This window comes from Pristiophorus japonicus, chromosome 31 (assembly GCF_044704955.1).
Source record: "Pristiophorus japonicus isolate sPriJap1 chromosome 31, sPriJap1.hap1, whole genome shotgun sequence".
Taxonomy (NCBI): Eukaryota; Metazoa; Chordata; class Chondrichthyes; family Pristiophoridae; genus Pristiophorus; species Pristiophorus japonicus.
The window spans coordinates 11,196,117-11,213,154 of record NC_092007.1 but is presented as its reverse complement, the minus strand read 5'-3'; the positions used below and the strand labels follow the sequence as shown (position 1 = coordinate 11,213,154).

The following is a 17,038-nucleotide window of genomic DNA, read 5'->3' as shown; positions in this document are numbered from 1 at the left end:
AGTGTGTCAGTATTTACAGGGGGTCCCCGGGAGTGTGTCAGTATTTACAGAGGGTCCCCGGGGAGTGTGTGTCAGTATTTACAGGGGATCCCCGGGCGTGTGTCAGTATTTACAGGGGGTCCCTAAGAGTGCGTCAGTATTTACAGGGGGTCCCCGGGAGTGTGTCAGTATTTACAGGGGGTCCCGGGGAGTGGTCAATATTTCCAGGGGGGTCCCCGAAAGTGTGTCAGTCTTTCCAGGGGGTCACGGAGAGTGTGTCAGTATTTACAGGGTGTCCCTGGGAGTGTGTCAGTATTTACAGGGGGTCCCCGGGAGTGTGTCAGTATTTACAGGGGGTCCCCGGGAGTGTGTCAGTATTTACAGGGGGTCCCCGGGAGTGTGTCAGTATTTATAGGGGGTCACGGGGAGTGTGTCAGTATTTACAGGGGGTCCTGGGAGTGTTGTCCGTATTTACCGGGGGGTCCCCAGGAGTGTGTCAGTATTTACAGAGGGTCCCCGGGAGTGTGTGTCAGTATTTACAGGGGGTCCCCGGGAGTGTGTGTCAGTATTTACAGGGGGTCACCGGGAGTGTGTCGGTATTTACAGGAGGTCTCCGGGAGTGTGTCAGTATTTACAGGGGGTCACCGGGAGTGTGTCAGTATTTACAGGGGGTCCCCGGGGAGTGTGTGTGAGTATTTACAGGAGGTCCCCGGGAGTGTGTCAGTATTTACAGGGGGTCCCCAAGAGTGCGTCAGTATTTACAGGGGGTCCCCGGGAGTATGTCATTATTTACAGGGGGTCCCCGGGAGTGTGTCAGTATTTACAGGGGGTCCCCGGGAGTGTGTGTCAGTATTTATAAGGGATCCCCGGGAGCATGCCAGTATTTACAAGGGGTCGCCGGGAGTGTGTCAGTATTTACAGGGGGTCCCCGGGAGTGTGTCAGTATTTACAGGGGGTCGCCGGGAGTGTGTCAGTATTTACAGGGGGTCCCCGAGAGTGTGTCAGTATTTACAGGCGGTCCCGGGAGTGTGTCAGTATTTGCAGGGGGTCCCCGGGAGTGTGTCAGTATGTACAGGGGGTCCCCGGGAGTGTGTCAGTATTTACAGGGGGTCCCGGGAGTGTGTCAGTATTTACAGGGGGTTCCGGGAGTGTGTCAGTATTTACAGGGGGTTCCCCAGGAGTGTGTCAATATTTACAGGGAGTCCCCGGGAGTGTGTGTCAGTATTTACAGGGGGTCTCCAGGAGTGTGTCGGTATTTACAGCGGGTCCCCGGGGAGTGTGTCAGTATGTACAGGAGGTCTCCGGGAGTGTGTCAGTATTTACAGGGGGTCCCCGGGAGTGTGTCAGTATTTACAGGGGGTCTCGGGAGTGTGTCAGTATTCACAGTTGGTCACCAAGAGTGCGTCAGTATTTACATGGGGGTCCCCGGGAGTGTGTCAGTATTTACATGGGGGTCCCCGGGAGTGTGTCAGTATTTACAGGGGGGTCCCCGAGAGTGTGTCAGTATTTACAGGGGCTCCCCGGGAGTGAGTCGGTATTTACAAGGCGTCGCCGGGAGTGTCAGTATTTACAGGGGGTCCCTGGGAGTGTGTCAGTATTTACAGGGGCTTACAGGGAGTGTGTCAGTATTTACAGGGGATCCCCGGGATTGTGTCAGTATTTACAGGGGGTCCCCGGGAGGGTGTCAGTATTTACAGGGGGTCTCCGGGAGTGTGTCCGTATTTACAAGGGGTCCCCGGGAGTGTGTGTCAGTATTTACAAGGGATCCCCGGGAGCGTGCCAGTATTTACAAGGGGTTGCCGGAGTGTGTCAGTATTTACAAAGGGTCCCTGGGAGTGTGTCTGTATTTACAGGGGGTCACGGGGAGTGCGTCAGTATTTACAGGGGGTCCCCGGGAGTGTGTCAGTATTTACAGGGGGTCCCCGGGAGTGTGTCAGTATTTACAGGGGGTCCCCGGGAGTGTGTCAGTATTTACAGGGGGTCCCCAAGAGTGCGTCAGTATTTACAGGGGGTCCCCGGGAGTGTGTCAGTATTTACAGGGGGTCACCGGGAGTGTGTGTCAGTATTTACAAGGGATCCCCGGGAGCATGCCAGTATTTACAAGGGGTCGCCGGGAGTGTGTCAGTATTTACAGGGGGTCCCCGGGAGTGTGTCAGTATTTACAGGGGGTCCCCGGGAGTGTGTCAATATTTACAGGGGGTCACGGGGAGTGGGTCAGTATTTACAGGGTTTCCCTGGGAGTGTGTCAGTATTTACAGGGGGTCCCCGGGAGTGTGTCAGTATTTACAGGGGATTGCCGGGAGTGTGTCAGTATTTACAGGAGGACCCCAAGGGTGTGTCAGTATTTACAGGCGGTCCCGGGAGTGTGTCAGTATTTACAGGGGGTCCCCAGGAGTGTGTCAGTATTTACAGGGGGTCCCCGGGAGTGTGTCAGTATTTACAGGGGGTCTCGGGAGTGAGTCAGTATTTACAGTTGGTCCCCAAGAGTGCGTCAGTATTTACATGGGGGTCCCCGGGAGTGTGTCAGTATTTACAGGGGGGTCCCCGAGAGTGTGTCAGTATTTACAGGGGGTCCCCAGGAGTGAGTCGGTATTTACAAGGCGTCGCCGGGAGTGTCAGTATTTACAGGGGGTCCCTGGGAGTGTGTCAGTATTTACAGGGGGTTACAGGGAGTGTGTCAGTATGTACAGGGGATCCCCGGGTTTGTGTCAGTATTTACAGGGGGTCCCCGGGAGTGTGTGTCAGTATTTACAGGGGGTCCCCGGGAGTGTGTGTCAGTATTTACAGGGGATCGCCGGGAGTGTGTCGGTATTTACAGGGGGTCCCCGGGAGTGTGTCGTTATGTACAGGAGGTCGCTGGGAGTGTGTCAGTATTTACAGGGGGTCCCCCGGAGTGTGTCGGTATTTACAGGGGGTCCCTGGCAGTGTGTCGGTATTTACAGGGGGTCCCTGGGAGTGCGTCAGCATTTACAGGGGGTCCCCGGGAGTGTGTCTGTATTTACAGGGGGTCCCCGGGAGTGTGTCAGTATTTACAAAGGGTCCCCGGGAGTGTGTCGGTATTTACAGGCGGTCCCCGGGAGTGTGTCGGTATTTACAGGGGGGTCCCCGGGAGTGTGTCAGTATTTACAGGGGGGTCACCGAGTGTGTGTCAGCATTTACAGGGGGTCCCGGGAGTGTGTCCGTATTTACAGGGGGGTCCCCAGGAGTGTGTCAGTATTTACAGGGGGTCCCCGGGAGTGTGTGCCAGTATTTACAGTGGGTCCCCGGGAGTGTGTGTCAGTATTTACAGGGGGTCTCCGGGAGTATGTCGGTATTTTCAGGAGGTCTCCGGGAGTGTGTCAGTATTTACAGGGGGTCTCCGGGAGTGTGTCAGTATTTTCAGGGGGTCCCCGGGGAGTGTGTGTCAGTATTTACAGGAGGTCCCCGGGGAGTGTGTGTCAGTATTTACAAGGGGTCCCCAAGAGTGCGCAGTATTTACAGGGGGTCCCCGGGAGTATGTTATTATTTACAGGGGGTCCCCGGGAGTGTGTCAGTATTTACAGGGAGTCCCCGGGAGTGTGTGTCAGTATTTACAGGAGGTCTCCAGGAGTGTGTCGGTATTTACAGCGGGTCCCCGGGAGTGTGTCAGTATGTACAGGAGGTCTCCGGGAGTGTGTCAGTATTTACAGGGGGTCCCCGGGAGTGTGTCAGTATTTACAGGGGGTCTCGGGAGTGTGTCAGTATTTACAGTTGGTCACCAAGAGTGCGTCAGTATTTACATGGGGGTCCCCGGGAGTGTGTCAGTATTTACAGGGGGGTCCCCGAGAGTGTGTCAGTATTTACAGGGGGTCCCCGGGAGTGAGTCGGTATTTACAAGGCGTCGCCGGGAGTGTCAGTATTTACAGGGGGTCCCCGGGAGTGTGTGTCAGTATTTACAAGGGATCCCCGGGAGCGTGCCAGTATTTACAAGGGGTTGCCGGGAGTGTGTCAGTATTTACAGGGGGTCCCTGGGAGTGTGTCAGTATTTACAGGGGGTTACAGGGAGTGTGTCAGTATTTACAGGGGATCCCCGGGATTGTGTCAGTATTTACAGGGGGTCCCCGGGAGGGTGTCAGTATTTACAGGGGGTCCCCGGGAGTGTGTCCGTATTTACAAGGGGTCCCCGGGAGTGTGTCCGTATTTACAAGGGGTCCCCGGGAGTGTGTCCGTATTTACAGGGGGTCCCCGGGAGTGTGTGTCAGTATTTACAAGGGATCCCCGGGAGCGTGCCAGTATTTACAAGGGGTTGCCGGGAGTGTGTCAGTATTTACAGGGGGTCCCTGGGATTGTGTCAGTATTTACAGGGGGTCCCCGGGAGGGTGTCAGTATTTACAGGGGGTCCCTGGGAGTGTGTCTGTATTTACAGGGGGTCACGGGGAGTGTGTCAGTATTTACAGGGGGTCCCCGGGAGTGTGTCAGTATTTACAGGGGGTCCCCGGAGTGTGTCTGTATTTACAGGGGGTCACGGGGAGTGTGTCAGTATTTACAGGGGGTCCCCGGGAGTGTGTCAGTATTTACAGGGGGTCCCCGGGAGTGTGTCAGTATTTACAGGGGGTCCCCGGGGAGTGTGTGTCAGTATTTACAGGGGGTCCCCAAGAGTGCGTCAGTATTTACAGGGGGTCCCCGGGAGTGTGTCAGTATTTACAGGGGGTCACCGGGAGTGTGTGTCAGTATTTACAAGGGATCCCCGGGAGCATGCCAGTATTTACAAGGGGTCGCCGGGAGTGTGTCAGTATTTACAGGGGGTCTCGGGAGTGTGTCAGTATTTACAGTTGGTCCCCAAGAGTGCGTCAGTATTTACATGGGGGTCCCCGGGAGTGTGTCAGTATTTACAGGGGGGTCCCCGAGAGTGTGTCAGTATTTACAGCGGGTCCCCGGGAGTGAGTCGGTATTTACAATGCGTCGCCGGGAGTGTCAGTATTTACAGGGGGTCCCTGGGAGTGTGTCAGTATTTACAGGGGGTTACAGGGAGTGTGTGTCAGTATTTACAGGGGGTCCCCGGGAGTGTGTCGGTATTTACAGGGGGTCCCTGGGAGTGCGTCAGCATTTACAGGGGGTCCCCGGGAGTGTGTCTGTATTTACAGGGGGTCCCCGGGAGTGTGTCAGTATTTACAAAGGGTCCCCGGGAGTGTGTCAGTATTTACAGGGGGTCCCCGGGAGTGTGTCGGTCTTTACAGGGGGTCCCCAGGAGTGTGTCAGTATTTACAGGGGGTCCCCGGGAGGGTGTGTCAGTATTTGCAGGGGGTCTCCGGGAGTGTGTCGGTATTTACAGGGGGTCACGGGGAGTGTGTCAGTATTTACAGGGGGTCAAGGGGAGTGTGTCAGTATTTACAGGGGGTCCCCAAGAGTGTGTCAGTATTTACAGGGGGTCCCCGGGGAGCGTGTCAGTATTTACAGGGGGTCCCCGGGAGTGTGTCAGTACTTACAGGGGGTCCCCAAGAGTGCGTCAGTATTTACAGGGGGGTCCTCGGAAGTGTGTCAGTATTTACAGGGGGGTCCCCGAGAGTGTGTCAGTATTTACAGTGGGTCCCTGGGAGTGAGTCGGTATTTACAGGGGGTCGCCGGGAGTGTGTGTCAGTATTTACAAGGGATCCCCGGGAGCGTGCCAGTATTTACAAGGGGTGGCCGGGAGTGTGTCAGTATTTACAGGGGGTCCCTGGGATTGTGTCAGTATTTACAGGGGGTCCCCGGGAGGGTGTCAGTATTTACAGGGGGTCCCCGGGAGTGTGTCCGTATTTACAAGGGGTCCCCGGGAGTGTGTCCGTATTTACAGGGGGTCCCCGGGAGTGTGTGTCAGTATTTACAAGGGATCCCCGGGAGCGTGCCAGTATTTACAAGGGGTTGCCGGGAGTGTGTCAGTATTTACAGGGGGTCCCTGGGAGTGTGTCAGTATTTACAGCGGGTCACGGGGAGTGTGTCAGTATTTACAGGGGGTCCCCGGGAGTGTGTCAGTATTTACAGGGGGTTCCCGGAGTGTGTCAGTATTTACAGGGGGTCACCGGGAGTGTGTGTCAGTATTTACAGGGGGTCCCCGGGAGTGTGTCAGTATTTACAGGGGGTCCCCGGGAGTGTGTCAGTATTTACAGGGGGTCCCCGGGGAGTGTGTGTCAGTATTTACAGGGGGTCCCCGGGAGTGTGTCAATATTTACAGGGGGTCACGGGGAGTGGGTCAGTATTTACAGGGTTTCCCTGGGAGTGTGTCAGTATTTACAGGGGGTCCCCGGGAGTGTGTCAGTATTTACAGGGGATTGCCGGGAGTGTGTCAGTATTTACAGGAGGACCCCAAGGGTGTGTCAGTATTTACAGGGGGTCCCCGGGAGGGTGTGTCAGTATTTACAGGCGGTCCCGGGAGTGTGTCAGTATTTACAGGGGGTCAAGGGGAGTGTGTCAGTATTTACAGGGGGTCCCCAAGAGTGTGTCAGTATTTACAGGGGGTCCCCGGGGAGTGTGTCAGTATTTACAGGGGGTCCCCGGGAGTGTGTCAGTATTTACAGCGGGTCCCCGAGAGTGTGTCAGTATTTACAGGGGGTCCCCGGGAGTGTGTCAGTACTTACAGGGGGTCCCCAAGAGTGCGTCAGTATTTACAGGGGGGTCCTCGGAAGTGTGTCAGTATTTACAGGGGGGTCCCCGAGAGTGTGTCAGTATTTACAGTGGGTCCCTGGGAGTGAGTCGGTATTTACAAGGGGTCGCCGGGAGTGTGTGTCTGTATTTACAAGGGATCCCCGGGAGCATGCCAGTATTTACAAGGGGTCGCCGGGAGTGTGTCAGTATTTACAGGGGGTCCCCGGGAGTGTGTCAGTATTTACAGGGGGTCCCCGGGAGTGTGTGTCAGTATTTACAAGGGATCCCCGGGAGCATGCCAGTATTTACAAGGGGTCGCCGGGAGTGTGTCAGTATTTACAGGGGGTCCCCGGGAGTGTGTCAATATTTACAGGGGGTCCCCGGGAGTGTGTCAGTATTTACAGGGGGTCGCCGGGAGTGTGTCAGTATTTACAGGGGGTCCCCGAGAGTGTGTCAGTATTTACAGGCGGTCCCGGGAGTGTGTCAGTATTTGCAGGGGGTCCCCGGGAGTGTGTCAGTGTGTACAGGGGGTCCCCGGGAGTGTGTCGGTATTTGCAGCGGGTCCCCGGGAGTGTGTCAGTATGTACAGGAGGTCTCCGGGAGTGTGTCAGTATTTACAGGGGGTCCCCGGGAGTGTGTCAGTATTTACAGGGGGTCTCGGGAGTGTGTCAGTATTTACAGTTGGTCACCAAGAGTGCGTCAGTATTTACATGGGGGTCCCCGGGAGTGTGTCTGTATTTACAGGGGGGTCCCCGAGAGTCTGTCAGTATTTACAGGGGGTCCCCGGGAGTGAGTCGGTATTTACAAGGCGTCGCCGGGAGGGATAGTATTTACAGGGGGTCCCTGGGAGTGTGTCAGTATTTACAGGGGATCCCCGGGATTGTGTCAGTATTTACAGGGGGTCCCCGGGGAGTGTGTCAGTATTTACAGGGGGTCCCCGGGGAGTGTGTGTCGGTATTTACAGGGGGTCCCCAGGAGTGTGTCAGTATTTACAGGGGGTCACCGGGAGTGTGTGTCAGTATTTACAAGGGATCCCCGGGAGCATGCCAGTATTTACAAGGGGTCGCCGGGAGTGTGTCAGTATTTACAGGGGGTCTCGGGAGTGTGTCAGTATTTACAGGGGGTCCCCGGGAGTGTGTGTCAGTATTTACAAGGGATCCCCGGGAGCTTGCCAGTATTTACAAGGGGTCGCCGGGAGTGTGTCAGTATTTACAGGGGGTCCCCGGGAGTGTGTCAATATTTACAGGGGGTCCCCGGGAGTGTGTCAGTATTTACAGGGGGTCGCCGGGAGTGTGTCAGTATTTACAGGGGGTCCCCGAGAGGGTGTGTCAGTATTTGCAGGGGGTCTCCGGGAGTGTGTGTCAGTATTTACAAGGGATCCCCGGGAGCATGCCAGTATTTACAAGGGGTCCCCGGGAGTGTGTCAGTATTTACAAAGGGTCCCCGGGAGTGTGTCAGTATTTACAGGGGGTCCCCGGGAGTGTGTCGGTCTTTACAGGGGGTCCCCAGGAGTGTGTCAGTATTTACAGGGGGTCCCCGGGAGGGTGTGTCAGTATTTGCAGGGGGTCTCCGGGAGTGTGTCGGTATTTACAGGGGGTCACGGGGAGTGTGTCAGTATTTACAGGGGGTCAAGGGGAGTGTGTCAGTATTTACAGGGGGTCCCCAAGAGTGTGTCAGTATTTACAGGGGGTCCCCGGGGAGTGTGTCAGTATTTACAGGGGGTCCCCGGGAGTGTGTCAGTATTTACAGCGGGTCCCCGAGAGTGTGTCAGTATTTACAGGGGGTCCCCGGGAGTGTGTCAGTACTTACAGGGGGTCCCCAAGAGTGCGTCAGTATTTACAGGGGGGTCCTCGGAAGTGTGTCAGTATTTACAGGGGGGTCCCCGAGAGTGTGTCAGTATTTACAGTGGGTCCCTGGGAGTGAGTCGGTATTTACAAGGGGTCGCCGGGAGTGTGTGTCTGTATTTACAAGGGATCCCCGGGAGCATGCCAGTATTTACAAGGGGTCGCCGGGAGTGTGTCAGTATTTACAGGGGGTCCCCGGGAGTGTGTCAGTATTTACAGGGGGTCCCCGGGAGTGTGTGTCAGTATTTACAAGGGATCCCCGGGAGCATGCCAGTATTTACAAGGGGTCGCCGGGAGTGTGTCAGTATTTACAGGGGGTCCCCGGGAGTGTGTCAATATTTACAGGGGGTCCCCGGGAGTGTGTCAGTATTTACAGGGGGTCGCCGGGAGTGTGTCAGTATTTACAGGGGGTCCCCGAGAGTGTGTCAGTATTTACAGGCGGTCCCGGGAGTGTGTCAGTATTTGCAGGGGGTCCCCGGGAGTGTGTCAGTGTGTACAGGGGGTCCCCGGGAGTGTGTCGGTATTTGCAGCGGGTCCCCGGGAGTGTGTCAGTATGTACAGGAGGTCTCCGGGAGTGTGTCAGTATTTACAGGGGGTCCCCGGGAGTGTGTCAGTATTTACAGGGGGTCTCGGGAGTGTGTCAGTATTTACAGTTGGTCACCAAGAGTGCGTCAGTATTTACATGGGGGTCCCCGGGAGTGTGTCTGTATTTACAGGGGGGTCCCCGAGAGTCTGTCAGTATTTACAGGGGGTCCCCGGGAGTGAGTCGGTATTTACAAGGCGTCGCCGGGAGGGATAGTATTTACAGGGGGTCCCTGGGAGTGTGTCAGTATTTACAGGGGGTTACAGGGAGTGTGTCAGTATTTACAGGGGATCCCCGGGATTGTGTCAGTATTTACAGGGGGTCCCCGGGGAGTGTGTCAGTATTTACAGGGGGTCCCCGGGGAGTGTGTGTCGGTATTTACAGGGGGTCCCCAGGAGTGTGTCAGTATTTACAGGGGGTCACCGGGAGTGTGTGTCAGTATTTACAAGGGATCCCCGGGAGCATGCCAGTATTTACAAGGGGTCGCCGGGAGTGTGTCAGTATTTACAGGGGGTCCCCGGGAGTGTGTCAGTATTTACAGGGGGTCCCCAGGAGTGTGTCAATATTTACAGGGGGTCACGGGGAGTGTGTCAGTATTTACATGGGATTGCCGGGAGTGTGTCAGTATTTACAGGGGGTCCCCAAGGGTGTGTCGGTATTTACAGTTGGTCCCCCAGAGTGCGTCAGTATTTACATGGGGGTCCCCGGGAGTGTGTCAGTATTTACAGGGGGGTCCCCGAGAGTCTGTCAGTATTTACAGGGGGTCCCCGGGAGTGAGTCGGTATTTACAAGGCGTCGCCGGGAGTGTCAGTATTTACAGGGGGTCCCTGGGAGTGTGTCAGTATTTACAGGGGGTTACAGGGAGTGTGTCAGTATGTACAGGGGATCCCCGGGTTTGTGTCAGTATTTACAGGGGGTCCCCGGGAGTGTGTGTCAGTATTTACAGGGGGTCCCCGGGAGTGTGCGTCAGTATTTACAGGGGGTCGCCGGGAGTGTGTCGGTATTTACAGGGGGTCCCCGGGAGTGTGTCGTTATGTACAGGAGGTCGCTGGGAGTGTGTCGGTATTTACAGGGGGTCCCTGGGAGTGTGTCGGTATTTACAGGGGGTCCCTGGGAGTGTGTCGGTATTTACAGGGGGTCCCTGGGAGTGCGTCAGCATTTACAGGGGGTCCCCGGGAGTGTGTCTGTATTTACAGGGGGTCCCCGGGAGTGTGTCAGTATTTACAAAGGGTCCCCGGGAGTGTGTCAGTATTTACAGGGGGTCCCCGGGAGTGTGTCGGTATTTACAGGGGGTCCCCGGGAGTGTGTCGGTATGTACAGGGGGTCCCCGGGAGTGTGTCAGTATTTACAGGGTGTCCCCGGCAGTGTGTCAGTATTTACAGGAGGTCCCGGGAGTGTGTCAGTATTTACAGGGGGGTCCCCAGGAGTGTGTCAGTATTTACAGGGGGTCCCCGGGAGTGTGTGTCAGTATTTGCAGGGGGTCTCCGGGAGTGTGTCGGTATTTACAGGGGGTCAAGGGGAGTGTGTCAGTATTTACAGGGGGGTCACCGGGAGTGTGTCATTATTTACAGGGGGGTCACCGAGAGTGTGTCAGCATTTACAGGGGGTCCCGGGAGTGTGTCAGTATTTACAGGGGGGTCCCCGGGAGTGCGTCAGTATTTATAGAGGGGTCCCCGAGAGTGTGTCAGTATTTACAGGGGGTCCCCGGGAGTGAGTCGGTATTTGCAAGGGGTCGCCGGGAGTGTGTCAGTATTTAAAGTGGGTCCCCGGGAGTGTGTCAGTATTTACAGGGGGTCCCCGGGAGTGTGTCAGTATTTACAGGGGATCCCCGGTGAGTGTGTGTTAGTATTTACAGGAGGTCCCCGGGAGTGTGTCTGTATTTAAAGGGGGTCCCCGGGGAGTGAATCAGTATTTACACGGGGTCCCCAGGAGTGTGTCAGTATTTACAGGGGGTCCCCGGGAGTGTGTGTCAGTATTTACAGGGGGTCTCCAGGAGTGTGTCGGTATTTGCAGCGGGTCCCCGGGAGTGTGTCAGTATGTACAGGAGGTCTCCGGGAGTGTGTCAGTATTTACAGGGGGTCCCCGGGAGTGTGTCAGTATTTACAGGGGGTCTCGGGAGTGTGTCAGTATTTACAGTTGGTCACCAAGAGTGCGTCAGTATTTACATGGGGGTCCCCGGGAGTGTGTCAGTATTTAAAGTGGGTCCCCGGGAGTGTGTCAGTATTTACAGGGGGTCTCCGGGAGTGTGTCAGTATTTACAGGGGGTCCCCGGTGAGTGTGTGTCAGTATTTACAGGAGGTCCCCGGGAGTGTGTCGGTATTTACAGGGGGTCAAGGGGAGTGTGTCAGTATTTACACGGGGTCCCCGGGAGTGTGTCAGTATTTACAGGGGGTCCCTGAGAGTGTGTCAGTATTTACAGGGGGTCCCCGAGAGTGCATCAGTATTTACAGGGGGGTCCCCGGGAGTGTGTCAGTATTTACAGGGAGTCCCCGGGAGTGAGTCGGTATTTACAAGGCGTCGCCGGGAGTGTGTCAGTATTTACAGGGGGTCCCTGGGAGTGCGTCGGTATTTACAGGGGGTCCCCGGGAGAGCGTCAGCATTTACAGGGGATCCCCGTGAGTGAGTCTGTATTTACAGGGGGTCCCCAGGAGTGTGTCAGTATTTACATGGGGTCCCCGGGAGTGTGTGTCGGTATTTACAGGGGGTCCCAGGGAGTGTGTCGGTATGTACAGGAGGTCTCCGGGAGTGTGTCAGTATTTGCAGGGGGTCTCGCGAGTGTGTCAGTATTTACAGTTGGTCCCCAAGAGTGCGTCAGTATATACATGGGGGACCCCGGGAGTGTGTCAGTATTTACAGTTGGTCCCCAAGAGTGCGTCAGTATTTACATGGGGGTCCCCGAGAGTGTGTCAGTATTTACAGGGGGTCCCCGGGAGTGAGTCGGTATTTACAAGGCGTCGCCGGGAATGTCAGTATTTACAGGGGGTCCCTGGGAGTGTGTCAGTATTTACAGGGGGTTACAGGGAGTGTGTCAGTATTTACAGGGGATCCCCGGGAGTGTGTCAGTATTTACAGGGGGGTCCCCGAGAGTGTGTCAGTATTTACAGGGGGTCCCCGGGAGTGAGTCGGTATTTACAAGGCGTCGCCGGGAGTGTCAGTATTTACAGGGGGTCCCTGGGAGTGTGTCAGTATTTACAGGGGGTTACAGGGAGTGTGTCAGTATTTACAGGGGATCTCCGGGATTGTGTCAGTATTTACAGGGGGTCCCCGGGAGGGTGTCAGTATTTACAGGGGGTCCCCGGGAGTGTGTCCGTATTTACAAGGGGTCCTCGGGAGTGTGTCCGTATTTACAGGGGGTCCCCGGGAGTTTGTGTCAGTATTTACAAGGGATCCCCGGGAGCGTGCCAGTATTTACAAGGGGTCGCCGGGAGTGTGTCAGTATTTACAGGGGGTCCCTGGGAGTGTGTCTGTATTTACAGGGGGTCACGGGGAGTGTGTCAGTATTTACAGGGGGTCCCCGGGAGTGTGTCAGTATTTACAGGGGGGTCCCCGAGAGTGTGTCAGTATTTACAGGGGGTCCCCGGGAGTGAGTCGGTATTTACAAGGCGTCGCCGGGAGTGTCAGTATTTACAGGGGGTCCCTGGGAGTGTGTCAGTATTTACAGGGGGTTACAGGGAGTGTGTCAGTATTTACAGGGGATCTCCGGGATTGTGTCAGTATTTACAGGGGGTCCCCGGGAGGGTGTCAGTATTTACAGGGGGTCCCCGGGAGTGTGTCCGTATTTACAAGGGGTCCTCGGGAGTGTGTCCGTATTTACAGGGGGTCCCCGGGAGTTTGTGTCAGTATTTACAAGGGATCCCCGGGAGCGTGCCAGTATTTACAAGGGGTCGCCGGGAGTGTGTCAGTATTTACAGGGGGTCCCTGGGAGTGTGTCTGTATTTACAGGGGGTCACGGGGAGTGTGTCAGTATTTACAGGGGGTCCCCGGGTGTGTGTCAGTATTTACAGGGGGTCCCCGGGAGTGAGTCGGTATTTGCACGGGGTCGCCGGGAGTGTGTCAGTATTTAAAGTGGGTCCCCGGGAGTGTGTCAGTATTTACAGGGGGTCTCCGGGAGTGTGTCAGTATTTACAGGGGGTCCCCGGTGAGTGTGTGTCAGTATTTACAGGAGGTCCCCGGGAGTGTGTCGGTATTTACAGGGGGTCAAGGGGAGTGTGTCAGTATTTACACGGGGTCCCCGGGAGTGTGTCAGTATTTACAGGGGGTCCCTGAGAGTGTGTCAGTATTTACAGGGGGTCCCCGAGAGTGCATCAGTATTTACAGGGGGGTCCCCGGGAGTGTGTCAGTATTTACAGGGAGTCCCCGGGAGTGAGTCGGTATTTACAAGGCGTCGCCGGGAGTGTGTCAGTATTTACAGGGGGTCCCTGGGAGTGCGTCGGTATTTACAGGGGGTCCCCGGGAGAGCGTCAGCATTTACAGGGGATCCCCGTGAGTGAGTCTGTATTTACAGGGGGTCCCCAGGAGTGTGTCAGTATTTACATGGGGTCCCCGGGAGTGTGTGTCGGTATTTACAGGGGGTCCCAGGGAGTGTGTCGGTATGTACAGGACGTCTCCGGGAGTGTGTCAGTATTTGCAGGGGGTCTCGCGAGTGTGTCAGTATTTACAGTTGGTCCCCAAGAGTGCGTCAGTATATACATGGGGGACCCCGGGAGTGTGTCAGTATTTACAGTTGGTCCCCAAGAGTGCGTCAGTATTTACATGGGGGTCCCCGAGAGTGTGTCAGTATTTACAGGGGGTCCCCGGGAGTGAGTCGGTATTTACAAGGCGTCGCCGGGAATGTCAGTATTTACAGGGGGTCCCTGGGAGTGTGTCAGTATTTACAGGGGGTTACAGGGAGTGTGTCAGTATTTACAGGGGATCCCCGGGAGTGTGTCAGTATTTACAGGGGGGTCCCCGAGAGTGTGTCAGTATTTACAGGGGGTCCCCGGGAGTGAGTCGGTATTTACAAGGCGTCGCCGGGAGTGTCAGTATTTACAGGGGGTCCCTGGGAGTGTGTCAGTATTTACAGGGGGTTACAGGGAGTGTGTCAGTATTTACAGGGGATCTCCGGGATTGTGTCAGTATTTACAGGGGGTCCCCGGGAGGGTGTCAGTATTTACAGGGGGTCCCCGGGAGTGTGTCCGTATTTACAAGGGGTCCTCGGGAGTGTGTCCGTATTTACAGGGGGTCCCCGGGAGTTTGTGTCAGTATTTACAAGGGATCCCCGGGAGCGTGCCAGTATTTACAAGGGGTCGCCGGGAGTGTGTCAGTATTTACAGGGGGTCCCTGGGAGTGTGTCTGTATTTACAGGGGGTCACGGGGAGTGTGTCAGTATTTACAGGGGGTCCCCGGGAGTGTGTCAGTATTTACAGGGGGTCCCCGGGAGTGTGTCAGTATTTACAGGGGGTCCCCGGGGAGTGTGTGTCAGTATTTACAGGGGGTCCCCGGGAGTGTGTCAGTATTTACAGGGGGTCACCGGGAGTGTGTGTCAGTATTTACAAGGGATCCCCGGGAGCATGCCAGTATTTACAGGGTTTCCCTGGGAGTGTGTCAGTATTTACAGGGGGTCCCCGGGAGTGTGTCAGTATTTACATGGGATCGCCGGGAGTGTGTCAGTATTTACAGGCGGTCCCGGGAGTGTGTCAGTATTTACAGGGGGTCCCCAGGAGTGTGTCAGTATTTACAGGGGGTCCCCGGGAGTGTGTCAGTATTTACAGGGGGTCTCGGGAGTGTGTCAGTATTTACAGTTGGTCCCCAAGAGTGCGTCAGTATTTACATGGGGGTCCCCGGGAGTGTGTCAGTATTTACAGGGGGGTCCCCGAGAGTGTGTCAGTATTTACAGGGGGTCCCCGGGAGTGAGTCGGTATTTACAAGGCGTCGCAGGGAGTGTCAGTATTTACAGGGGGTCCCTGGGAGTGTGTCAGTATTTACAGGGGGTTACAGGGAGTGTGTCAGTATGTACAGGGGATCCCCGGGTTTGTGTCAGTATTTACAGGGGGGTCCCCAGGAGTGTGTCAGTATTTATAGGGGGTCCCCGGGAGTGTGTGTCAGTATTTGCAGGGGGTCTCCGGGAGTGTGTCGGTATTTACAGGGGGTCAAGGGGAGTGTGTCAGTATTTACAGGGGGGTCACCGGGAGTGTGTCAGTATTTACAGGGGGGTCACCGAGAGTGTGTCAGCATTTACAGGGGGTCCCGGGAGTGTGTCAGTATTTATAGAGGTGTCCCCGAGAGTGTGTCAGTATTTACAGGGGGTCCCCGGGAGTGAGTCGGTATTTGCACGGGGTCGCCGGGAGTGTGTCAGTATTTAAAGTGGGTCCCCGGGAGTGTGTCAGTATTTACAGGGGGTCTCCGGGAGTGTGTCAGTATTTACAGGGGGTCCCCGGTGAGTGTGTGTCAGTATTTACAGGAGGTCCCCGGGAGTGTGTCGGTATTTACAGGGGGTCAAGGGGAGTGTGTCAGTATTTACACGGGGTCCCCGGGAGTGTGTCAGTATTTACAGGGGGTCCCTGAGAGTGTGTCAGTATTTACAGGGGGTCCCCGAGAGTGCATCAGTATTTACAGGGGGGTCCCCGGGAGTGTGTCAGTATTTACAGGGAGTCCCCGGGAGTGAGTCGGTATTTACAAGGCGTCGCCGGGAGTGTGTCAGTATTTACAGGGGGTCCCTGGGAGTGCGTCGGTATTTACAGGGGGTCCCCGGGAGAGCGTCAGCATTTACAGGGGATCCCCGTGAGTGAGTCTGTATTTACAGGGGGTCCCCAGGAGTGTGTCAGTATTTACATGGGGTCCCCGGGAGTGTGTGTCGGTATTTACAGGGGGTCCCAGGGAGTGTGTCGGTATGTACAGGAGGTCTCCGGGAGTGTGTCAGTATTTGCAGGGGGTCTCGCGAGTGTGTCAGTATTTACAGTTGGTCCCCAAGAGTGCGTCAGTATATACATGGGGGACCCCGGGAGTGTGTCAGTATTTACAGTTGGTCCCCAAGAGTGCGTCAGTATTTACATGGGGGTCCCCGAGAGTGTGTCAGTATTTACAGGGGGTCCCCGGGAGTGAGTCGGTATTTACAAGGCGTCGCCGGGAATGTCAGTATTTACAGGGGGTCCCTGGGAGTGTGTCAGTATTTACAGGGGGTTACAGGGAGTGTGTCAGTATTTACAGGGGATCCCCGGGATTGTGTCAGTATTTACAGGGGGTCCCCGGGAGTGTGTCAGTATTTACAGGGGGTCCCCGGGAGTGTGTCAGTATTTACAGGGGGACCCCGGGAGTGTGTCCGTATTTACAGGGGGTCCCCGGGAGTGTGTCAGTATTTACAGGGGGTCCCCGGGAGTGTGTCAGTATTTACAGGGGGTCCCCGGGAGTGTGTCAGTATTTACAGGGTGTCCCCGGGAGTGTGTCAGTATTTACAAGGGGTCCCCGGGAGTGTGTCAGTATTTAGAGGGGGTCCCCGGGAGTGTGTCAGTATTTACAGGGGGTCCCCGGGAGTGACTCGGTATTTACAAGGGGTCGCCGGGAGTGTGTCAGTATTTACAGGGGGTCCCTGGGAGTGTGTCAGTATTTACAGTGGGTCACGGGTAGTGTGTCAGTATTTACAGGGGGTCACGGGGAGTGTGTCAGTATTTACAGGGGGTCACGGGGAGTGTGTCAGTATTTACAGGGTGTCCCCGGGAGTGTGTCAGTATTTACAGTGGGTCCCCGGGAGTGTGTCAGTATTTGCAGGGGGTCACGGGGAGTGTGTCAGTATTTACAGGGGGTCCCCGGGAGTGTGTCAGTATTTACAGGGGGTCCCCGGGAGTGTGTCAGTATTTACAGGGGGTCCCCAAGAGTGCGTCAGTATTTACAGGGGGGTACCCGGGAGTGTGTCAGTATTTACAGGGGGGTCCCCGAGAGTGTGTCAGTATTTACAGGGGGTCCCCGGGGAGTGTGTCAGTATTTACAGGGGGTCCCCGGGAGTGTGTCAGTATTTACAGGGGGTCCCCGAGAGTGTGTCAGTATTTACAGGGGGTCCCCGGGAGTGTGTCAGTATTTA

At 55.9% G+C, this 17,038-nt stretch overlaps 1 protein-coding gene across 1 annotated transcript in view; it reads right to left on the bottom strand.

Annotated features, from left to right (window-relative positions):
• LOC139240443 (upstream stimulatory factor 2-like) overlaps window positions 1-17,038 on the bottom strand; it is a 99,335-nt gene that overhangs the window by 58,501 nt on the left and 23,796 nt on the right. The gene's annotated exons all lie outside the window — the stretch shown is intronic.